General features: G+C 40.4%; 1 non-coding gene and 1 pseudogene across 1 annotated transcript; both read left to right on the plus strand.

Annotated features, from left to right (window-relative positions):
* Positions 1-7,145: 7,145 nt before the first annotated feature.
* LOC121483754 lies at positions 7,146-7,250 on the plus strand. The gene has a single exon (XR_005985844.1). It is a non-coding gene; the product is annotated as a U6 spliceosomal RNA (small nuclear RNA).
* Positions 7,251-9,207: 1,957 nt separating this feature from the next.
* LOC121482430 lies at positions 9,208-14,297 on the plus strand (annotated as a pseudogene).
* The last annotated feature ends 11,340 nt before the right edge of the window (positions 14,298-25,637 follow it).

Here is a 25,637-nt window from a genome sequence, read left to right on the forward strand (position 1 = left end):
TGAACCCACGGTGCATTCAAAAGAGGAGTCTTGGGGCAAGAACTGGGCAAGACTGAGACCTACCTGTCTCTCCCTGCCTTCACACCACCAACAACAAACCTTGGGAACTGCCTTGATTTGAGCCAGAGCAGGAGAGGGAACATGTACCAAATATTAAATAAAGCTTGGGGGAAACAACTGCAAGGAGCAGTCATATACTTAAAATTTTGAATGATTTAAAATTTTTCATTGTTATCTCTCTTTTTTTGACCATTTTTAATCCTTTTTGGACTAAGACAGAGGTGTTTAAATTGATAATAAAAATAAACTGTAGGGATGTCTGGGTGGCTCAGCGGTTGGGTATCTGCCTTCGGCTCAGGGCATGATCACAGGATCCAGGATCGAGTTCCACATCCGGCTCCTTGCAGGAAGCCAGCTTCTCCCTCTGCCTGCCACTCTGCCTCTCTCTCCCTCTCTCTCTGTCTCTCATGAATAAATAAAATCCTTAAAAATAAAAAAAAATAAATAAACCGTATTTTATGCTATTAAAGGTTATATTTTTTTAAGTGTTAAAAATGACAATGTCAACTTTTCTTACCCATCTCAGTGGTTGTGAATTCCATTGAAAGAAAATCACAGGGATGCCTGGGAAGCTCAGCAGCTGAGTATCTGCCTTCGGCTCAGGACATGACCCCAGAGTCCCCTCCCTCTTTAAAAAAAAAGGAAAGAAAACCACAGGCCTAAAATGGCATCACTTAGGCCAAGTCACCAAACCAGGGCCTGATACCAAATCTAATGTAGCACTTTCAACCTCCTACAGAAATATAGTCTTTTTTTAATGATTTTATTTGACAGAGAGAGAGAGAACATGCACAGAGCAGTGGTGAGGGGCAGAGGGAGACGGAGAAGCAGACTACCCGCTGAGCAGAGAACCCTACAAGGGGCTCCATCCCAGGACCCTGGGATCATTACCTGAGCTGAAGGCAGACGCTTAACCAACTGAGCCACCCAGGTGCCCCCCAAAAATGTAGTCTTAACTGGTCAGAAATTTTCTAGTAAACACCAATGAGGTAATTTGTCACATGGTCCTCTTCATCCCTGAAAGAAGATGAAGTAATCCACTTCCTAACACCCGCCTGTCCTCAAATGAAGGTGACTTCACCTGAAATAATTCCTTTTTGTGTTTATGACTTCCCTGTCCTGCCTTTAAAAACCTCTCCCTTTCTGTAGCCCTAGGAGCTCTCTTTTACTTGCTAGATTGGATGCTGCCCAATTCATGAATCATTTAATAAAGCCAATTAGATCTTCAAATTTATTCAGTTAAATTTTGTTTTTTAACAGTTCCATTTCACAACAGACATCCACTAATTAATTTTTGTCAATCTTCATAGCAAAGTAAACAAACAGAATTGCAAAAAAGGCGTTCCGTTGTTTTTTGCAAGTCTGTCTCCAGAGTCTTTTTATTTAAACAGAAAAATAATGCATTTCCTTTAAAAGAAACAGCACTTTGATTAGTCAAAATAGGGGATGAAAATGTATGATCCAGTCAACCAACAGCCAGGCTTTGTTTCCAACTAATTAAAAAGTAGAAGAGAACCTGGTTTCCATTCCATTAAAACTGTATTCCTTTCAACAACAGTGTGATAAGCTAAAGAATCATGACAAAATGCAATTACTTAATTCTAACATTTTCAATCATTTCAATTGTGTTTGATTCTATTCTACACATTTCTTAAAATACTTGCATTATCCTCAACATTTTACCCTCAGTCATGTTCCTTTTTATCAGGAACTTCATAATTCCTAAAGCATTGGTTTTTGGCTTAAGTATGCATTTCACAAAAATTTTGCCCACATTAACTAGAAAAGAGAAAGTGATTCTATTACAATCACTTAGGATGGTAAACAAAAGAATATACAAAGACACTTTGCGAAAAAATTTCAAAGACTTAGAAATGGGTAAAAGATTACTGAATGTCCTCTCAGTGGAGTGCTGGGCATTTTCCAGCTAACCCTCTCAGGATTATTTAATTCTATAGGGGTGTGCACCTTTGACTACTTTCACTAATCAGGCTATTTTACAACTTTGTAAGGTTAGAAGTTAAGCTGTAGAAAACTCAGTAATGCAAATTATTGCCATTGATTGAAATGCAAATTAATTTTGTCTGGTGGAACTATATCTATATTTATATTGACATTATGACATATATGTGATATACAATGCTGTCCTACATGTAATAAAATATAATATTTGTGTTCATCCTTTCTATAGGGCTGAAATTTGTTATATTTCACAAGCCACGTATGTAATTTCACATTTTCTAGTAGCATGTTAAAAAAGGTAAAAAGTTAATAAATGAAATCATTTTAACGGCACCTAGATAATTCAGTCAGTTAAATGTCTGCCTTCAGTTCAGGTCATGATCCCAGAGTCCAGGGATCAAGCCCCACAATGGACTCCCTGCTCAGCAGGGAGTCTGCTTCTCCCTCTCCCTCTGCCCCTACCCCTGCTTGTGCTCTCTTACTCTCTCTCTGTCAAATAAATAAATAAAGTATTTTTAAAAAGAAATTCATTTTAATAATATATTTTAACTCAGCATTCCAAAATATTGTCATTTCTGGGACGCCTGAGTGGCTCAGTGGTTGAGCATCTGCCTTTGACTCAGGGTGTGATCCTGGAGTCCCTGGATAGAGTCCCACATTGAGCTCTCCGCATGGAGCCTGCTTCTCCTCCCTCTGCCTGTGTCTCTGCTTCTCATTGTGTCTCTCGTGAATAAATAAATAAAATCTTTTAAAAATATAAATAAATAAAATATTGTCATTTCAACAAGTAATCAACTTTTAAAATACTGAGATATTTTATATTCTTTTGTATATTAAATCTCCAAAATCCAATGTATATTTTATATTTACAGCATATCGATTCATATTAGCCATAATTCAGGTGCTCAATAGTCACATATGGTTGGTTAGTGATAGTGACTACCATATTGGATGGTACAGCTATACTTTTTGTTGCATAGGTCAGGACAGTTCAACCACCACATCTTCTCATGCAACCATTTGCTAAAACATTTTGGGTTTTAACTCTAAGATATTTCTTCAGTACCTACTATATGCCTGGCTGGTCACTACTTACTAGGAAAGGCATAAAAACTATGTAATAGATGTGCCCTGCCATCAAAGAGTAAGGTGAGATAAGACATAAAATCCTTAAAAATTTAGGAAGTAAGACATCAAATAAACGAATTCTTGAATTTAGTGGACAATAGATAAACAAAAAAATCAATATAGATAGGCACAATCAAGGAGGAGATGTGGAAGAAAAAAAAGAAGCCATGGATATGCAAAGCTTAATAAACAGGATGAGGAAGGTAAGGTATAAGTTAGAGTTTAGACAAAACAAGAATTTACTGGCCTGATTTCATCAAAGACTCTATTTGGTTCAGATTGTGGTTTTTATAATATATGGTTTCTCTTCGGTAAATAAAATAGCTTTAGAATGAAAATAGATCTTGTATGTTATATGTTGTATGATCTCAACCCTGTTCTAACAATATATTTTAAAAGACAGGAAGAAAACTTTCAAAAATGGCCCCTAGATAACTAGATTGATTATGGTGGAGTAAAGGATGATCCTGCTTCTTTGAAGTTTAATATACACTTCATTTTTTTCAATAACCATGTAATATTTTTATAATTAGGAAAAATATATACTGTTTATAATATGTAAAGAAGCTGCACTTATACGATGGCTCCAGGAATTCTTTTTTTTTATTAAATTTATTTTATTTTTTTTATTTTTTTTATTTTTTTTAATTTTTTTTTTTATTAATTTTTTTTTATTAAATTTATTTTAAAGATTTATTTATTTAATTGGGGGGGGGGAGAGCAAAGGGAAAGGGAGACAAGCAGACTCCCCACTGAACAGGGAAGCTGACACAGGGGCTTGATCCCAGGACCCTGAGACCATGACCTGAGCTGAAATCAAGAGTCAGATGCTTAACCAAGTGAGCCACCCAGGCTCCAGGCTTCTGCCCTGATGGCTCCAGAAACTCTGAAACAAGATTGTACAAATAGGTATGTCTAACCATCCCAGTATAATCTCGATGTTTTAAAAACTAGAACAAGAGTCCAGGGCTTTTCATATCACATATTCCAGAACTGTTGGCTATTGGACTGATAAACTGCGGAGTAAGCTTTCATCCATTTTCCATGAATTTTACCTTGCAACTGTGAGAAGAGTCAAGTACTTAAAAAAAAAAAAAAAAAAGTCAAGTACTGTTCAACTTAATCAATGACCATTTGGAAAAGCAGCTTGCTAAAGGTGACTGCCTTATTTGTTAAGTAAGGTTCATGGCTAATGGTTTCGACAAGTAAAGCTGTTCATTCACCCAAGGCGGCTCACTTGATCACTCATCCTCTGCTGGCCATGCAATTGATGGGAATTTTAAACACAGCTTTCATCTTTGATCTTTGTCTTTATGATTTAGTTCATAGAGCAAACTGTTGTCATATTTTCCAGTTAACTTGACCAAATAGCCCTTGAAGAATAACTGGATCCTTTAGTTGCGCGTTGCCTACTTTACCTCTAGCACAATCATTAAGCATGTCTTACCCTTATTTGCTTTTGATATTTACTAATTACTATTAACCATTGCCCTTTGTCTACTTTATTCTCTCGTTCTGATTCTTTCTACCTACTCAGCTATTTCTCATCCTTCCCACACATTCTCTTGCTTTTAGCCCAGCAGTTTCAAGTTGACTTCTTGAAGTAAGTCTGGCACAATTTCAAAACGTTAGAAGGTTTAGGAGATTTATAGAGATGGTTGTGTAAGTGTTATAACTCCTTTTCAATCAGTAAAGTTAGCAATTTTTACTAACCAACCACTATATTTTTAGGTTTATGGAACTACAGGGATTTTTTTTAAGCAAGAGTGAACCTAAAGAAGTCTTTTTATTTTTTTAAGATTTTATTTATTTATTCATTCATGAGAGACACAGAGAGAGAGGCAGAGACACGGGCAGAGGGAGAAGCAGGCTCCATGCAGGGAGCCCGATGTGGGACTCAACCCCGGGTCTCCAGGATCACGCCCCAGGCTGCAGGCCGCGCTAAACCCACTGCGCCACTGGGGCTGCCCCTAAAGAAGTCTTGAATAGCTCACTTGTACTCATGGAGTCAAGCAAGGAGGAATAAAAAAAAAAAACCTGTGAATTATAGCATACGAATATATGAGTTCATAGCAGTGCTCTTCATGCTAATGGAAACAGGGAAAACAACCTAAATACTCAATAGGGAAATGGTGGAGGAAATTATATATATTTAAATACTGAAACATCATGCAATTATTTGAGTACTAATTATGATATCATTTGAGCAAATAGTTACCAAGAATAGCATTTTAACATTACTTGCTCTTACATATAGGATTCCAGTCACTTTCCTGTCTCTGGAAATGTAATGATCTTTTGTTACCTGGATCTCTCTTCTCCCTGCCCCCATCCAATCTCCACTACTCCAAATCCAAATGCTACACGTTTATCAACAAACATTTATTTAACAAGCATTGCTGTGTACCCTGCCAATTGGCACCCTCTCATGGGGCTCATGGTCAAATAATTGCACAAGTATATGATTACAAATGGAATGAGTGCTGTGAAGTAAAGAAATTGTTATAAAAGATAGTAATCTAGAGAAGGCTTCCTGTGGAAGTAACACCTGAGCTGGGATCTAAAATACAAGAGGGATGCCCGGGTGGCTCGGTGGTTGGGTGTCTGCCTTTGGCTCAGGGGGTGATCCCAGGGACCTGGGATCGAGTCCCACATCAGGCTCCTTGCATGGAGCCTGCTTCTCCCTCTGCCTCTGCCTCTCTCTCTGTGTATCTCTCATGAATAAATAAATAAAACCTTTAAAAAATAAAAAAAAATATATAAGTAAGATTTATGAAGCATTGGAGGGGTGAGATGGGGATGATGTGTGCTATGACCCTGTTATAGAAAATGTATGGTATTTTCAGAGAACTGAAAAAAGGCCAGTTTGGCTATGACACAGAATGATAAAGAAGTACTCTGAGAAGAGGTGGAGAGGTAAGCAAGCCCATGACTATGTAATACTTTGTGGTTTTTAATATAGAACAATGGAAAATCACTGAAGAACTTCAAGGTCAAGAAGTAGAGGGGTGATGTGATCAAACTTGCATTTTGAAAAGATGATACTGGCTTCAGTCTGGAGACTGGATTGGAAAGAAACCAGGGGGATACCTGGGTCGCTCAGTAGTTAGGCATCTGCCTTTGGCTCAGGATGTGATCCTGGGGTCCAGGGATCTAGTCCTGCATCAGGCTCCCTGCTCAGGTGGCAGCCTGCTTCTCCCTCTCCCTCTGCCACTCCCCCTGCTTGTGCTCTCTCTCTGTGAAGCATAAATAAAAGCTAAGGGGATCCCTGGGTGGCTCAGCGGTTTAGCGCCTGCCTTTGGCCCAAGGCGCAATCCTGGAGTCCTGGGATCAAGTCCCATGTCAGGCTCCCGGCATGGAGCCTGCTTCTCCCTCTGCCTGTGTCTCTGCCTCTCTATCTCTCTCTCTCATGAATAAATAATTTTATTTAAAAAAATAAATAAAAGCTTAAAAATAAAAAAATAAAAACTCTTCCATAGGGGCGCCTGGGTGACTCAGCCAGTTAGGCATCTTTTGATTTTGGCTCAGGTCATGACCTCAGAGTCCTGGGATTGAGCTCTGCATTGGGCTCCATGCTCAGCAGACAAAGTGAAGAAGCAATCGTCCGCTTGAGGATTCTCTTTCCCTTCTCCCTCTACTCCTCCCCCAAGGCTCGTGTTCAAGTGCTTTCTCTCTCTCTCTCTCAAATAAATAAAAAAATCTTAAAAAAAAAAAAAAAGGCGCCCATAATCCTCCCAAACAACAGTGAACTATCAGCCCCAAAACTTTAGCTAAGCCTTTTTCATAGCACCTTTTCCTTTTTATTTTCCTTTACATTCCTTTCCACATGTATATTATGGCTATTCCTATACACAGAATCTTTCAAGGCAGAGACTGTGCCTTGTTTATCTTCATGTCTGCGATAAATTGTGCAGAATACTGATTATGTGGTACACTCAGTAATTATTTGTTAAATGAATGATAAGATGATAAGCCATTTAAAATTTAGTTGCAGTGTGCGCTTCGGCAGCACATATACTAAAATTGGAACGATACAGAGAAGATTAGCATGGCCCCTGCGCAAGGATGACATGCAAATTCGTGAAGCGTTCCATATTTTTTTAAAAAATAAAATAAAATAAAATTTAGTTGCAAAGTCAAAAAATATGTAGCATTCACTGATGTTAATGACTCCCTTGGAAATAAAGTCTTAGAGATGCACCATATTGAAAGGATCTAAGATAAGATGTCTTAGGACAGGCAGTATTTTCAACAATACTCATTAATGCCATGGAAGTAAAAAGAAAGCCAAATATGTAGTCTACCTGTAATTAGCATAGCTATAGTCTACAGCATTTCTCGAAATACACTTTTCCAAGGTTGTTGGGACCAACAATCATTTTCAAGTGTGCAGTGATAAACTAACTGTTGGTAGCCACGTGGTCAATTTATATAACATTTCCTTTATCAAGGAACTTCGAAAGTTTTGGTGGGAGGGCAGAAGGGATTTCAGAAACCATTTGAGGGGAAAAAAATTATTCATACCACTAGAAATCTGTGTCGAAAGCATTAATGTCATTAGATTAACTCAACTATAAGAGGATATCAATAGGTTTCCATGTAAATAATGTTTATGACTCTGCATTCACAGTCCTCTCTTCCCACTGGGGGCCCCACATAACTCCCATTCAGAAACAAGGTCCAACCAGTGTGGCTGGAGCATTATGAAAGGCTTCATGAAATAAGAAGGACCTGAGCGGGGCCTTGAAGAATGGGAAAACCTTTGGCAAGAGAAGGAGAAGAGTCAAGCACAATAGTGCTAAGCAGTGGAGCTGAGAAATAGTATGAGGTCTGCAAGATGCTGAACTGGCCACAGTAATACCTTCAGCTAGGAGGAAGTGCAAAGTATGGTCTGGGGAGCCACATTAAAAAGGTTCTTGAATGTCTGATGCATGAGTTTAAATATTCTGCAGCTGGTGGAGAATCCATGGTGCAATCCTCCTCAACTGGATGGGAAGGGAGAAGGAAGAGAACAGAGTATCACCATCATACACAGAACTCTTCCAAACTAAACATGGTCCCCCCTGCTACAGTTGAGAATCATTGCCATAAGAAAATAGCACTCAGGTAAAACCCTTAAAGGCAGAGAAAGGCTCTTGCCTGGAATTTAACAGCAGCGAAGTGGTAACTGCGGTAAGAAACCAACTTTCTCACTTCCTAGCTATGTATTCACCTTTTTGTTATCTCATTTTGACAGCCCCTCTACCTTTCCCCAACCTTTTCTCCCTCTATCCTTTAGCTGAACAACTCAGAGAAAATTCTTTTCTTTGTATTTCTATGACAGAGCGGATATAGACTGACATTTTCCAAAATTACGTTAGAAACCACCAGGAGAAAAGAACAGCACAAAAAGAGTCAATTTTCCCAAGTACAGACTTGGGGTCCAGAGTTCCCTAAGATAGGCAATGTCATCAAAGCAGCGAGCCTGAGAGGCACCACTGTTAAAAAAGCATTTTCCAACCAAGAACCCCACTCTGTACGTAAAGGGATGCAACTACACAGACCACACAACTCTTACTAAAACCCACCTTCCTCTCCAATTTTGAGGCATCCCAAATTTCCCAGGAGCTTTTCCTTATCCTACTTGAGAAGTCACTCATCCATGCTGTCTAGTCCCACCATTCTGCTCCCTTGACTATTTGTCTTTTCCACAAACCATCACACATAGCACATCCTAAAATATCACAAAGTTTGTGATACAAACCACTCTACCACTACACTTCTCTCTCTCTCTCTCTCTCTCTCTCTCTTTCTGCCCTCCCCTTTACCTCCTCAACCTGGGCCTTTTTGAAAACTGTTGCAAGAAAGAAAAGACCAAAGGCTGTGAATGTCCTGCTTTCACCTGAGAGTCATTCTTTCCCATTCTTCATCTGACCCTAAGCTATGTGACCACCAAGCTCTGCCTGTTCTTCAGCACCCAGCAAAAATGCCAATGTTCAAAACTCCACCTTTATTATTTTTCAATAATCATAAAGCCGACCTGTAATTAGCATAGCTGCAGTCTACAGCATTGAGGCTATGGCCCAGCTCCAGATTCCTGATGGAGGTACATAGCTACTTCACAGCTAAAGAAGGGCAGTGGTTGATGTGGTTTGAAGGGGTGGGGTTTGGAGCCAGTGGCCAAGAACGAATTCGTGAGACATCTCTGGTGCAAAAAGGGGCTTTTATTAAAGCACAAGGGCAGGACCCATGGGTAGAAAGAGTTGTACTGGGGTATGAGAAGTAACTCACATTTCTAAGCTTTTCTATCCTATGGAGGGGAGGGTGATGTTAGGGCTCCAAGAAAATTGAGTCTCTAGTTTTCTGGAGATTGCTTTTTCCTTGTAAATCATTAAGACAGTTGCAAACTGATGGGAGACTCATGTCCTGCATGACAGTGATCTCTATCAGTTGACCATTTGTTTTCCCCTTGCCTTTGTTCTAGGGCAGCTAGGAGTGCCTGAGGAACTTCACACATATGGGGGGGGGGGGGGTTGCAAGGTGCTGGCTTGTGCTTTGCCCTCAGCTCCCATTCTGCTCCCTCATCTCTGGTGACTGGCACCCTTGAAACACCCAGTTAATGACATAGATCATGTCCCCCAAACCACCTGTTCTCCCACCCTTGAAATAACTCAACATATTCCTCCTCCTCTACTGCAGCACTACCAACACGGCTATCAATGTACCTGGAAAAGATGTTATCATAGAATCTCACAATATAACAATTCCTTTACTTCATTAGAAGAAAAACATACTGAAAGAAACCTGGTGAACATTGAGAAGAAGGAAAAGAGAGAAGCTTAGGTAACTTAATGGCAAAAGTCTGTTTGAGAAGGCCCTATACATTTTTATGAACTTCCTTTCAGGGGATTTTTTTTTTCCGTAAAATATATTAAAAAGTAATAGGAACTACAATGCCATCGGGAACTCTTGGGGTTCACCCAGAGTGAGGACCAAGCATAATGTCCTACTCAAAGTGTCCTGCAGAAGACTGTAGTACGTACAGCCAAGTGGAAAAAAGGGAAATCAACGCTTGTGGTGGATCTTTTCCAAAGATGACCACCAAAAATTCCCCCGATCCCTGTACACACATCACTCCTCTCATCAAGAGGTAAATAAATCTTTATTTTATTTTTTTAAAGATTTTTATTTATTTATTCATGAGAGATACAGAGAGAGAGTGAGAGAGGCAAAGACACAGACAAAGGGAGAAGCAGGCTCCCCGCAAGGAGCCTGATGTGGGACTCGATCCTGGACCTCGGGATCACGCCCTGAGCCGAAGGTAGAATGCCCAACCCCTGAGCCACACAGGCGTCCCCAAAATAAGTAGATAAATCTTTAAAAAAAGAATTATGGTTTCTGCTTTTGTGTTTTTGGGAATCAGCTGATAGGTTAAACAGCTCATGCTAAGCCACTAAATAAGAAAAGAGAGGCCTAGCCAGCCCCCAACCATTCCAGCATAAGCCAGATGTATATGTGATACCATCTTGGGCATTCCAACCCCAGCTGAGCTCCCAGGTGAATAGAGCCATCTAGCAGAAATGCTACCTAGTAGAGCCCAGCCAACTCACAGAATCCATGAGCTATAAGAAGCTGTTATTGTTTTAAGCCACTAAATTTTGAGGAAGTTTATTACATCATAATAACTGAGATTTATTTAAGAATTCAACCCATCTCAATGATATCAATAAATCTGGATCCCAGAAAACCTCTTAATTTGCCTACTTTTTGTCTGAATAGTCCTTTTGTTACTTGAGTGCTCTATATTGATCTCAATCATGAATTCCAGACAGTTCTGACTTCAAGTATTATATCCCATAGTTCCCATAAAAACAGTCAAAAGTGGGCAGCCCCGGTGGCTCAGTGGTTTAGCACTGCCTTCAAACCAGGGCGTGATCCTGGAGACCCGGGATGGAGTCCCATGTCGGGCTCCCTGCGTGGAGCCTGCTTCTCCCTCTGCCTCTCTCTCTCTCTCTCTCTTTCTCTCTCTCTCTGTGTCTCTCATGAATAAGTAAAATCTTTAAAATAAAAAAAGAGAACAGTCAAAATTATTAGAGTTTACTTGGAGTTTGGAAACTCTGACTGCATTATCTATATTAGTCCCTTAATATAGCTAATGCTTTAACTTCCTCTCTGATTCTGAAGGTACTCTGGATTTTTTTTTAAGATTTTATTTATTTATTCATGAGAGACACAGAGAGAGAGAGAGAGGCAGAGACACAGGCAGAGGGAGAAGCAAGTCCCGTGCAGGAAGCCCAATGCAGGACTCCATCCCGCCCGGGACCACCCTCTGAGCCAAAGGCAGATGCTCAACCACTGAGCCACCCAGGTGTCCCGATACTCTGGATTTTGTTACTGGCCTAAATTTTAAATTTTACTTTCAAAATGTCCAGTATCTGTAGTTGCTATGATAATCTCCCTTTGTATTTGCAAGTTTATTCATGCTTTTCAAATGTAAATTCAATGTGAGAGCAATGTGTATTTAGACAATAGTATTCATCAGATGTCACCAATGAAATGGAAGAATTCTCAAAGGGATTCAGTTCTAATCCTTTTCTCTCTTCTTTACTCTATAGAATCTCTGTGAGACTCAATCAGTGCCAGTGACTTCAATTAACATATATAAAATGATGACTCACAAAGCCAGACTTCCTATTTGAACTTCTCTCCTGGGATTCAGATATAGTTCCAAATGTCCACCAGGTATCTCTACTTGGATGCTCAACAGGCTTCACAGACTCAGTATCTCCAAATGAAACTCACTGTCCTCCAAAACTTATTCTTCCTTAGTCCTTCACTCACTGAATGATAGCAGTATTCTTCCAGAAATCTGCCATGTGGGTCTCTCCACCAGACCAGGAGCCCTAGATCCCACCCATCTCCATATCTCCAAATTCTAGCATGACTTAGTAGATTATAGTGATCACTGAGCGTTCTTTCAATTAATAATTAATTAATAACTAAATAAAAACTGCTTCATTCTAGTTCTAGTTACCCCAATGAGAAAGATTAGCCCCTGTCTAACCCAACTAAATGTGTCAATACTTTGAGAACCATCTAGTTGTGTCAAAGGCAAGACTTTGTGAAGAAGTCTAACAGCAGGAAGAGTGGGAATGGAATGAGCCACCACAGGCCACAAATACTTGGGAAAATCTTGGCCTCAATATACCCATGATGTACAGCCTTCTTAACCAGGACTGAAAAAGTTCATTTGAATAGGTTACATGGATGGTTCAGTGGTTGAGCATCTGCCTTTGGCTCGGGTTGTGATCCCAGGTCCTGGGGTCAAGTCCCACATTGGTCCCCACAGGGAGCCTGCTTCTCCCTCTGCCTGTGTCTCTCATGAATAAATAAATAAAATCTTAAAAAGAAAATTGAATAGGCTACATGACAGACCCATTGCCTCAGTTCCTAAGTCCTTAGGAAACCAGAGCTGTGTTCTGAGCAAAGCATATCACCTTCCTAATTACAGGAATGAGAACTTTTCCTAGTCATTCATGCTGCCATGTCCCCAAGTTATTCTTGTGCTTCACAGTTTCACAATATCAAATGGCTCTACTTTAACATGATTTTTTTTTCTGATTACACTTTACAGCCAGTTCCAAGAATTCAACATCAACTCAGTTCAAATCTATGATTTCTTTAAGGCACTGTGTTGCACATGTTAATCCCTCTTTATTGTTGGATCATGTGTACAAGCTCAAGTCCTGCCTGGCTCATTATGCTCCACTTTCTGTGTAGCTCTGGAAGGCCAATCTGCTTCAAAGCCAAATACCTATGAGCCAGTGTGGATCATAGGTATTTTGAGTTTGTCGTTGCAACCTAAATATCTTTCATTTTATTGGTAGATCATGAGTGACAGCTTTGTGGTCAATATTTTTTTTTTTTTTTTTTTTTTGTGGTCAATATTTTTAAGACTTTTGTCTGTAAGGACGCCTGGGTGGCTCAGCGATTGAGTATCTGCCTTTGGCTCAAGGCATGATCCCACTATCCAGGGATTGAGTCCCACATTGGGCTCCGTGCATGGAGTCTGCTTTTTCCTCTGCCTGTGTCTCTCTGCCTCTCTCTCTGTGTGTTTCTCATGAATAAATAAATAAAATCTTTAAAAAAGGGATCCCTGGGTGGCGCAGCGGTTTGGCGCCTGCCTTTGGCCCAGGGCGCGATCCTGGAGACCCGGGATCGAATCCCACATCAGGCTCCCGGTGCATGGAGCCTGCTTCTCCCTCCGCCTGTGTCTCTGCCTCTCTCTCTCTCTCTCTGTGACTATCATAAATAAATAAAAAATTTAAAAAAAAAATCTTTAAAAAAAAAAAAAAACCTCTGTCTGTAATAACTGCTTTTATATTCCAGATTAATTTATAGCATCTTAAATAATAAATTATTTGATCTGGCAATTTCATTATAAAACCAAGCATAATCTCAGATATACATGAGACATCCTCTGGGTTTATAATTCTAGATTCTTAAAAGCAACTCTGTTTTTCATTCAAATGCATTTGCTTTTCTAGAGTTTAGGGTGATATAAAGGGTTCATTCAAAATATTTATTATTGGGACATCTGGGTGGCTCAGTGGTTGAGCATCTGCCTTTGGCTCAGGGCATAATCCTGGAGTCCCAGGATCAAGTCCCACATTGGGCTCCCTGCATGGAGCCTGCTTCTCTCTCTGCCTGTGTGTCTCTGCCTCTCTCTCTATGTGTCTCTCGTGAATAAATAAATAAAATCTTTTTTAAAAAGATAATAAATATGTACATACATACATACATACCTGCTAAATTAAAAAATATATATGCATTATTGCTTTTCCATGCTGATAGTGCTCTCTCATAGTGAATGTTCCTAAAACCTGCTAGGCTTTCTGTAAAAAGTGTGGCAAGCACCAACCCCACAAAGTGACACAATACAAGAAGGCTAAGGATTCTCTGTATGCCCAGGAAGCAGAGTGCCTATGATAGGCAGACTAAGCTGATTTTCTGGGGAAAAAAACCCTAAAACTATAAAGAAGATTGTGCTGAGGCTTAAATGTGTTGAGCCCAACTGCATATCTAAGAAAATGCTAGCTGTTAAGAGATGCAAGAATTTTTAACTGGGAGGAGATAAGAAGATAAAGGATCAAGTGATCCAGTTCTAAGCTTTATATTTGGTTTTATGAAGACAATAAGATCTTGAGATTATGTTCAAAACGAAAAACAATACTCTTCATTAAAACGGCACTTCCCAGTTTCATAACATTTGAATAAAGAAAGAAAGAAATTTAATCTCCCTGAAAACAATTTTTGACATTAGAATTCATTACATCTGTTTACATTAATTATGAGGAAAACTCAACAAAAACTTCCAATCTATTTAACATCTTGTGCTTGATGAAGCACATTAGAACATGAAATACAACACATTGGAACATGAATATACAGGCAAAAGACGGGTCCTTTCGTTACCAGACTGTGTTACACAATTTTTATAACAAATCTTATCACCCTCTCCCCATCTTTTGCCTTTCCATACAGAGTCTATAAAATTATGCAATTGTAAATTGAACTAGGGAGGGAAGATCTAACACATCTGTGAAATGTGCATTATAAATAAATCAATGCCAATGTGCTATCAGCAAAGGTCTTAACAGATCTACTCTATTTAATAAAGTAAAACATAGTAACAGTTTACAAGAGAATGGATAAAGTTCAGGTATCAGAAAATAACAGTTCATTTTTAAAAATCTTTTCATTAAATTCTAAAAGTATTGTTTAGATCTATAAATTTATTTTTTAAAGATATTATTTATTTATTCATAAGAGACATAAGAGAGAGGCAGAGACATAAGCAGAGGGAGAAGCAGGCTCCATACAGGGAGCCCTATGTCAGGACTCAATCCCAGGACTCCAGGATCATGCCCTGAGCAGCTCAACTACTGAGCCACCCAGGCGTCCCTAGATCTATAAATTTAATGCACTTCCTATCAAAATCCCAACTGCCTTTTTTCCCCCAGAAATTAACAAACTGAACCTAAAATTCATATAAAATGAAAAAAAGAAAAAAGAAACCAACATCACAGCCAAAAGAATCTGAAAAAGAAGAACAAAGTTGGAGAACCCACATTTTCCAATTTCTAAATTTTCTACAAAGTTAAAGTAATCAGGACAGAACTACAAACCTGGCATACAGATATATATATATATGTTTTTAAAAGATTTTATTTATTTATTCATAGAGACACAGAGAGAGAGAGGCAGAGACACAGGCAGAGGGACAAGCAGGCTCCATGCAGGGAGCCTGACGTGGGACTCAATCCAGGGTCTCCAGGATCACGCCCTGGGCTGCAGGGGCGCTAAACCGCTGCACCACCGGGGCTACCCCACATATATATTTTTATAATAATGGAAGAGAATTTCAAGTCAAGAAGTAAGCCCTTACACTTATGGTCAATTGAGTTTTGACAAGAATGGTAAGTGGAGGAAAGATGGTCTTTTTAATAACTGGAGCTAAGGGGATGCCTGGGTGGCTCAGCAGTTGAGCATCTGCCTTTGGCCCAGGGCATGATCCTGGAGTCCCAGGATCGAGTCCCATATCGGGCTCCCTGCATGGAGTCTGCTTCTCCCTCTGCCTCTCTCTCTCTCTCTCTCTCTCTCTCTCTGTGTCTCTCATGAATAAATAAATAAAATCTTTAAAAAATAATAATAACTGGAGCTAGGACAACACGCAAATGAGTGAAGTAGGATCCCTACTGCACTATACCCTTCACACTATACAGAAAAATTAACTTAACATGGATCACAGACCTAAATGTAAAAGCTAAAACTATAAAATACTTAGAAGAAATCATAGGCATACATCTTCATGCCCTTTAGTCAGGAATGATTCCTCAAATATAACACCAAAAACACAAATGACAAAAGAAAAATAAATAAATCAAATATCATCAATATTAATAGTGTGCTCAAAATACACCATCAAAAAAAACAAAAATAAACCCAATAGAGAAAACATTTACAAATCATATATCTGACCAGCATCCAGAATATGCAAAAAAACTTTTACTACTCAATAATAAAAAGACTAATAACTAAAAAGATGGGCAAAGGATTTGAATACACTGTTTTCCAAAGAAAATATACAAATGACCAATAAGTACATGAAAAGATGCTCAAGATCATTAGTCATCAGGAAAATGCAAATCAAAACCACTATGAGATACCAATTCACACCCACTAGGATAAGCCATAATCACAAAGATAGACATTAACAAGTGTTGTAGAGGATGTGGAAAACTTGGAACCCTCATACACTACTAGTATGAATATAAAATGGTACAGTTGCTTTGGAAAACAGTTGAGTAATTCTTTAAAAAGCTAAAAATTGTGTTGCCATATGATCTAGCAATTTGATTCCTGGGTATATATCCAAGAGAAATGAAAATATAAGTCCACATAAAAACTTATACATAGGGAAACCTCAGTGGCTCAGTTGGTTGAATGTCCAACTCTTGATTTAGGCTCAGGTCATGATCTCAGGGTCCTGGGATCAAGCCCCGAGTCAGGCTCCATGTTCACTGGGGAGTCTGCTTGAGATTCTCTCCCTTTCCCTCTGCCCCTCCACATCCCACATCCTCTGCTCTCTGTCTCTCAAATAAATAAATCTTTTTTAAAAATTGCATACAAATGTTCACAGCAGCCTTGTATCAAAATAACCAAAGTGGAAACAACCTAAATGTTCATCAACTGATAAATGATTTAAGATTTGGTACATTCAGGGATCCCTGGGTGGCGCAGCTGTTTAGTGCCTGCCTTTGGCCCAGGGTGTGATCCTGGGGACCCGGGATCAAATCCAATGCCGGGCTCCCGGTGCGTGGAGCCTGCTTCTCCCTCTGCCTGTGTCTCTGCCTCTCTCTCTCTCTGTGTATGACTATCATAAATAAATAAATAAAAATTTAAAAAAAAAAGATTTGGTACATTCACTCTTTTACTACTCTCTTGGGCCCTACTCCAATGTGTGTGTTTCAGGGCCGGCGGGTTGTTCCCACAGAACACTAGGCAATTGTCAGACACGCTGCTGGTATTCAACTCAATTCTAACACTACCTACCCCAAGATAGCTTCAGATTCCATGGGTTAAGGGTTCAGTCCTGCTCCCTTACCCCACTTCAGACAGCACTTGCAACCCCAGATTGTTATCTATGCTTCTGACCGACTGGCTACACACTGGAGGCTCTAACAATCCCTTCCAACTCAGGATGCCAAGTCCAGGTTGTTCAAGGTACATCTGAGCTACTGGCTATAAATTAAAGGTCCTATGACTTTCTCAGAAATTAACTGAAAGAGGTTTAATTAATTTGCTACAGCAGCTCACAGAACACAGTAAAATATATATATGTATATATATATATATATATATATATATTTTTTTTTTTTTTTTTTTTTTTTTTTACTAGATTGCCAGTTTGTTCTGAAAGGATTAACTCGGGGCACCTGGGTGCCTCAGTCAGTTAGGCATCTGCCTTCAGCTCAGGTCATGATGTCAGAGTCCTGGTATTGAGCCCCACATCAGATTCCTTGCTCAGTGAGGAGTTTGCTTCTCCCTCTCCCTCTGCCCTCTGCTTGTGCTCTCTCTTTCTATCTCAAATAAATAAAATCTTTTTTTAAAAAAACGGATATAACTCAGCAACTGCCAGATGGGAGAGATGCACAGGGCAAGGTGTGGGGAAAGGACACAGAGCAGCCATGCTCTCTCCCAAGCTAACCACTCTCCCAGCACCTCCACTTGTTCACCAACCCAGAAGCTCTCTGAATCCTGCCCATCCTTTAGGGTTTTTATGGAGGCTTCATTATATAGGCATGGTTGATTAAATCACTAGCCATGGCAACTGTTTTGACCCCTAGCCCCACCCTACTCCCCAGAGGTCAGTGGGTGGGACTGAAAGGTCCAACCCTCTAATCACAGAGCTGGCTTTCCTGGCAACCAACCCCCGCCCCCCTTAGGTGTTTTTCAAAACCCACCTCATTAACAAAGGACAGCCACCTTTATCAAACTCTTCACTTAGGAAATTCCAAGGTTTTTTTCCTAAGATTTATTTGAGAGAGCAAGTACTCCCATATGTGGGGCACGTGCACGTTCAAGTGGGGGCAGAAGGAGAGAATATTCAAACAGATTCCCTGGAGGCCAATGCCCGGTTTGATCTCAAGATCCATGAGATCATGAACTGAGCCAAAACTAAGAGTCAGAAGTTTAACCAACGGAGCCAACCAGGCACCCCAGGAAATTCCAAGGTTTTCAGGAGCTCTGTGCCAGAAATGGAGGCGAAGACCAAATATAGATGTATTATCAATCACAAGATCACTTCCATACAATGGAGTATTATTAGGCAATAAAAGGAATAAAGTACTGATGAGTAAACCTTGAAAGCATTATGTCAAGTGATAAGTGAAAGAATCCAGTCACAAAACATATACTATATGATTCCATGGATATGAAATGTCCAGAACACACAAATCCATAAAGAGAGGACATAGATGAGTGATTCCTTAGGGCTTGGGGGGACAGAACAGGGTGGGAGTGGGCAGTAACTGTTAAAAGGTCCCAAGTTTCTTTTTTTTTTTTTTTTTTTTTTTTTTTTTAAAAGGTCCCAAGTTTCTTTTAGGGGAAATGAAAATTAGGTTATGATTATGGCTGCACATCTTGGAAATATAACAAAAAACTTATACATTTTAAATAGGTGAATTCCATGGTATGTGAATTATATCTCAAAACAGCTGTTAAAAAGTAAATAAAAGTAATCATCCTACCTCATGTAGGTAATCATGTAGATTTTCATCATGAAAATCTAAATTAGGGATTCTGAATTAAGAAAGTTTTCTTTTTTTAAATTTTTTTTTATTTATTTATGATAGTCACAGAGAGAGAGAGAGAGAGAGAGAGGCAGAGGCTCCACGCACCGGGAGCCCGACGTGGGATTTGATCCCAGGTCTCCAGGATCGCGCCCTGGGCCAAAGGCAGGCGCCAAACCGCTGTGCCACCCAGGGATCCCTGAATTAAGAAAGTTTTATGAACTTGCTTTTTTCTCAATACTTTTGATCTGTAGCTGAACATTTTGTAACTGAAATGTCTGCTAAATTAAGCCTATTTCTCTCCCAAGGCAAATTTCATCAAATTTCCCTTCGATTGTTCTTTCCCCAGTAAAGATCAGTACTCTTGTACTTAAAAGATGCAACCCCAAATGACTCATCACTTATCTCCTGGGTAGCAAGCAGTGTTGCCATAAGATACCATTTTTCTGTTGATTCAGAAGACTTGGTCAGTGTGCAATCTACATTCTGCTTCTTAATAGACTGCTCAGAGAGTATTTCTTTACCTCTGTCAGGAAAATGTGTGGAAAACTGTGAAATAAACCAAATAAAATTATTTTCTGGGCATCCCATCTGGTACACCCTTCCAGGCTATCTGATTCCCTGGGAGCTTATGTCTTTCAATGTCTTTGAGCTATTTTACAACTCTAAATTGTAGAAAGGTGATAACTATATAAATGACTCACATCCATCAAAATGTAAATGAATAGTTTAGTGGATGGAATGGATTATTGTCTGTAGATATTGCCCAGTTTTGCATCTCTATTTTTGAATTCTTGAAAGCACTGGGGCCTTAGGACACGCTGCCCCAAGATATACCACAGTGGCATACTGATTATTCTGAATTAAAGTTATTTAAGAAACAGTCAGTGTAAGAACACTCTGACCCTCTTGACCCTCCAGAAAGTAGGAAATAATGTCCCATGTGAAAGGTACCCTTCCTGCACGAGGAGGTAGAGGTAGAGACATCCTTATCATCAGAGAGAGGAATTCAGAGCCAAAGAAGCTTTTTTTATTTTTTTAAAGCTTTTATTTATGTATTCATGAGAGACAGAGAGAGAGAGAGGCACAGACACAGGCAGAGGGAGAAGCAGGCTCCCTGCAGGGAGCCTGACGTGACACAGGATCCCAGATCTCCAGGATCACACCCTGGGCTAAAGGCAGTGCTAAACCACTGAGCCACCTGGGCTGCCCCCCCACACACACAAAAGCTTTTTATTAAAAAAAAAAAAACCTTGTCACTTTAACTGATTTACTCCCCCAGCCCAAATTCCACTTAGAATTCCTTATTAATTGACGCTCCCAAGCATAAGTTTGTTTTATCCTACCAAGTCCTTACAAATCTTTATGTCTAATAGCTGCCTGCATTGGTCACTTCTGCTAAAAAGAAAAAACAAGACCAAACTGGAGTCATTTACTCTACACAACAGCAAACGAAGCCAATTATAGTTTCAACCTCTCCTAGGAATGTGACCTTTTAACAGTCAATGTGAAAACTGATGAACACTAGTAAGATCCTCTGCATGATAAAAACCCTGCTGGTTCCCTTCCCACCAAAAGATGTCCTGGCTGGAAATAATTCTTTCTTAACTCTTGCAACCCTCTTTCCTATAGAAACCTTCTATTTTATGCAACTCCTCAGAGTATCTCTCTCTACTTGCTAGATGGGATGCCGCCCAATTCATGAATTGCTTAATAAAGCCAATTAGATCTTCAAATTTACACAGTTGAATTTCGTTTTATAACACTTCTCAGGTCCCATATCTATGAGACTTCTGTACATATGAATTAAATGTTTTTTCTCCTGTTAATCTGCCTTTTGTCAATTTAATTTTCAGACCAGCTAAAAGAATCTTGAACGGTAAAGGAAAAATCTCCTTCCACAACAGAAGTATTTCTGATTGCCTTTATATGTGCATTCTTTGAATTCTTCTTTGAACTAGATGAAACATCTTACTGGTTCCCCCAGGAATTAATGAAACAAATATTTTATATGTGTTTACTTTATATTTGTTACAAGTCCTGATTTTAACTTTTTTTTTTTTAAGATTTTATTTATTCATGAGAGATACAAAGAGAGAGAGAGAGAGAGAGAGAGAGGCAGAGACACAGGCCGAGGGAGAAGCAGGCTCCATGCAGGGAGCCCGACGTGGGACTCGATCCCAGGTCTCCAGGATCACACCCTGGGCCGAAGGAGGCGCTAAACCACTGAGCCACCTGGACTGCCCCTGATTTTAACATTTTTTAGAAAAGTATCTTTTAACACTTCTACTTCACACATAATATAGTGAGACTTGGTTTCCCCCCAAATTAGTCCCTGAGAAGGTGACAGATAGTAAATAACTTAATTAACTACCTAATAATTCATAGTTTGGTAGTAATACAGTTCCATTGTGCCATAGCTAGGCATAGAATATTAACATAATACCTGTTTTTTAAAAAAATTTTTTAATTTATTTATTCATGAGAGACACAGAGACAGAGAGAGGCAGAGACACAGGTAGAGGGAGAAGCAGGATCCACACAGGGAGCCCAATGTGGGACTCGATCCCTGGACTCCAGGATCATGCCCCGGGGCCAAAGGCAGGTGCTCAACTGCTGAGCTACCCGGGGGGGTCCCCCTAATATAGGATTGATGCTCAATAAATTTGTTAAATAATTCTTTTTCTATTTTGCTATATGTCTTGTAGTTTTATCTATTGTTAAAGGAGCCCCCTCACATGCATTTAGTTCTTGTCTTCCTGGATCAGCTGTCTTCATGATGCTGGCACACACATGTGGAGGCCGAGAAAATTAAGGCCATTCCACCTAAAGTTCAGTGTTAGCACAAGTACAGCCATCTGAGGCCCCTGTGAATAAGAGCTGAACTTGACCTTACTTCAGTTACAGCAAGGAAACAGCTTACAGCTTAAGGTCCTGGAAAGCCCCATATTAGAATAAGAACAGAGCCCAAGCCTAGGGCAGGAAGCCCCTGTTAGAATGAGAACAGAGCTCAATGCCCTTGAAGGCCCCATATCAGAATGTAAACAGAACTGGAGGAATTCCTCCACCCTTCTGGAGGTCCCTGAGACCAGCCCTTAAAACTACGCTGAAACCCACCTCGGGGTCCAAGTCCCTGCTCCGCTGTGTCGGGTGTACTTGGACCCAAGCTCCAGCTTGTAAATCAACCCTCGTGTGTTTGCATCGGTGTCGGCTCCTTGGTGGTTTCTCGGATTCACAATCTTGGGCACAACAACACACAGCAGATCTGGCTTCTATTCATGGGATTTGAGGACTCAGCCTACTCCCCAAACCCCATCATTTTCAGAGAGTCTGAGTAAAAACGCATCAAACCAGGGAGAAGGGGCACCTGAGTGGCTCAGCGGCTGAGCACCTGCCCTTGGCTCAGGTTGTGATCCTGGGGTCACGGGATCAAGTCCTGCATCGGGCTCCCTGCATGGAGCCTGCTTCTCCCTCTGCCTGTGTCTCTGCCTCTCTCTCTCTCTCTGTGTGTCTCTCATGAATAAATAAATAAAATTTTTTTAAATCAAAAATAAACAAGAGAAGCAGCCTTACAATTATGGGGCAGATAAGGAAAAGTCTATCTTCCTCCTCCTCAAGTTTTGATTACAGTCTGAGAACTAAGGCTTATTCTTAAATCATGTATATTTATTCATTCACTCAATAAACATTTATTGGGACACCTGGGTGGCTCAGCGGTTGAGCCTCTGCCTTCGGCTCAGGGTGTGATCCTGGGATCCAGGATTGAGTCCCACATGGGGTTCTCCACAGGGAGCCTGCTTCTCCCTCTGCCTGTGTCTCTGCCTGCCTCTCTCTCTCTCTCTCTCTCTCTCTCTCTCATGAATAAATAAAATTTAAAAAAAATTTTTTAAATAAACATTTATTAAGCACCTGCTATGTAGCAGATTCTGAAGGCGCTCTTGCCTGAACCCCTCAGACCTCCCGGGCAGTCACCTGCAGAGAAACCCTAAAGGCTAATGAATTCCACCAGGGTGTTTGATGGCCCGGAAAGGAATGTGCTTGCCGACACATCCCAGAAGTGCTAGGATGGGATGGGTAGATTAAGACCCTAACTTCCTACTCCTCAGGGAGCTGTTCCACAATCTCTCAGAAGGTCCCCAGAGGGTTTGAACCTCTGTTGCCCACAGTGGTATCCCACTCATTCACACAGTTCTTGATTGATTCCACTTTCCTTGTCTCTTCCTGGAATCATCTCCCAAATAAAACATCTGCACCCAAATCCCTGCCTTGGGGTCTGTTCTTGGGGAAACCCAACTAAAACAGGCAATATCTGTATATATGCATGGTGAGCCAATGGGTACCTTACTCTTCTGCAGATGTAGAATACCCAAGACTTCTTTTCTGGAGTCTTGCAAATTGAATAACTCAGATTGGGGGCATGTCCTGCTGAGGGTAAAGAACCACCTACCCCACACAGCTTACTGCCTACATTTCCTATTCAGTTGGCTTCACTAACATCACTTTTACCAGTGTCTATCTTCATCAACATGACTTTGCTCTTCCCAAATACCCTTGTTTAAGAGGATAAAAGTCACAAATAACTTTATTATTTGCTCAGAAACTTTCACCAAGAAAATAATTTAAATAAAAATAAAACTGTTCAACTCTTCAAAAGACAGCATTGACAACCTTACCCAAGATGACTTTTCAAAACATTCACCTCAAAATCCACCCCTTGCTGTGTCCACCAATTCTAACTTATTGCATCTTGATCTTTACTCAATGTTAATCAAGCCTCTGCATGAAAGGCCCATTAAAAAAAAAAAAAAAAAAGATTCTTATTTATTTACCTGACAGAAAGACAGTGCAAGAGAGCACAAGCAGGGGGAGTGGCAGAGGGAGAGGGAGAAGCAGGTTACACCCTGAACAGGGAGGCTGACTTGGGGCTTGATCCCAGGGTCCTGCCATCATGACCTGAACCAAAGGCAGACACAACTGACTGAGCCACCCAGATGCCCCTGAAAAAAAGGGTCATTTTAAATTGGCCTCTAAAACCTCATACACATTCCAGTTTACTCCTTCCCTCTAAGGAAGCTACCAAAACTCTGCCAAGCTAAGCGCCCCCTTACTACAGTAAGAATAAACTCAGCTTCGTCTTATCAACAGGGTGTTTCAGTGGGATTTTCAGAGAGCCAGAATGCAAAGAGGATGAGAACAGGGTTGGTGGGGACATCCTTAGATAAGACCATCCCCTAAGGAAGATGGCAGAGTTTTACAAAAGTTGAGCTGCAGATTGTCATGACAGATACTAAAACACGGTGGCCTTCCCGACAAGTGAGACTCAAGGTCAGGAGAGCAAGATAAGAGCTATGTGCTACATCGCATCCTCAAGGTGATCCCTTGTGAAGCACTTAAATCCCTGACTACCTTTCCCATGGACCATGTGAAGTAAGGCATAATCAATACGTGGCTTAAAAATCCTTCCTTCGTAGGTCGCAATTTCCTTTAGTGTTCTTTGACCCTTTAGGAAAGCCTGATTCACCTACAAATCCTTGTGAGGGAGTGCTGTCAAGGGAAGTGAGGGACGGGCTCACAAGGAGAGGTGAGTCCTGACCATATCCCCCTTGCTCCCCTCTAAGAACACTCTGGTTTGAGGCATCAGTGGGAGCACATCAAGGACAACTGCAGTTTAATGCAGATCAACAGCCAGGCCATGCCCAGCTTGTGGTCCATGATAGCACACGAAGTCACACAACCCTTGGAGGATGACAAGGAGGAACCAAGGAGGAGCCTCCCTTCTTTCTCAAATGTGCCTGAGCAGCACTGCCCAACAGAAATATAATGTATGCCACAAATGCTAGCCACATAATTTAAAATTTCTTGTATTTTTTTTTATGATAGTCACACACACACAGAGAGAGAGAGGCAGAGACACAGGCAGAGGGAGAAGCAGGCTCCATGCATCAGGAGCCCGATGTGGGATTCGATCCCGGGTCTCCAGGATCGCACCCTGGGCCAAAGGCAGGCGCTAAACCTCTGCGCCACCCAGGGATCCCAAATTTCTTGTATTTTCAATCAAACTGAAAAAAAAAATTCTGGTACACATTTTTAAAAGTAAAAATAGGTAAAATTAATTTCAACAATGTAATTTATTTAAATAATATATCCAAAATATTATTTCAACACATAATCAATACAAAAATTATTAGTTGCCTTTTTTTTTTTTTAGCTAAATCTTTGAAATTCAGTGTGTATTTTGCACTTAAAGCACATCTCAATCCAGATTAGCCATAGCTGAAGCGTGCAAGAGGCACATGGAGCTCTAAGCTACAGTACTGGACGTGACCCTGAAAGAGAAAAGACCCTTGGATAATAACCCCTCATTCACTGTGTTTCATTTAGCAGCGGAACTAGGGCTTTCTACGGCAATCAGAGACCACGGCTAGCAGGAGGGAGCCATGAAAGAGAAGTAAGGAATGAGCCGGAAGCCAGCCCTCATCTGAGAGATAATTGTGTTTAGCCAGCCCTTCTGTCTGGGCCACATCTGCTCTGTTAAAACCCAATATGGATTCAAACTTTCTACTGTGTCAGGAACAAGTTGTACTTCCTGATCTCTTTTATTTTCCCCTATTATTCCTTCTATAAATTTCTCTTTTAAAATAAGAAAACAATTTC

Source organism: Vulpes lagopus, chromosome X (genome assembly GCF_018345385.1).
Source record: "Vulpes lagopus strain Blue_001 chromosome X, ASM1834538v1, whole genome shotgun sequence".
NCBI classification, from domain to species: Eukaryota; Metazoa; Chordata; class Mammalia; order Carnivora; family Canidae; genus Vulpes; species Vulpes lagopus.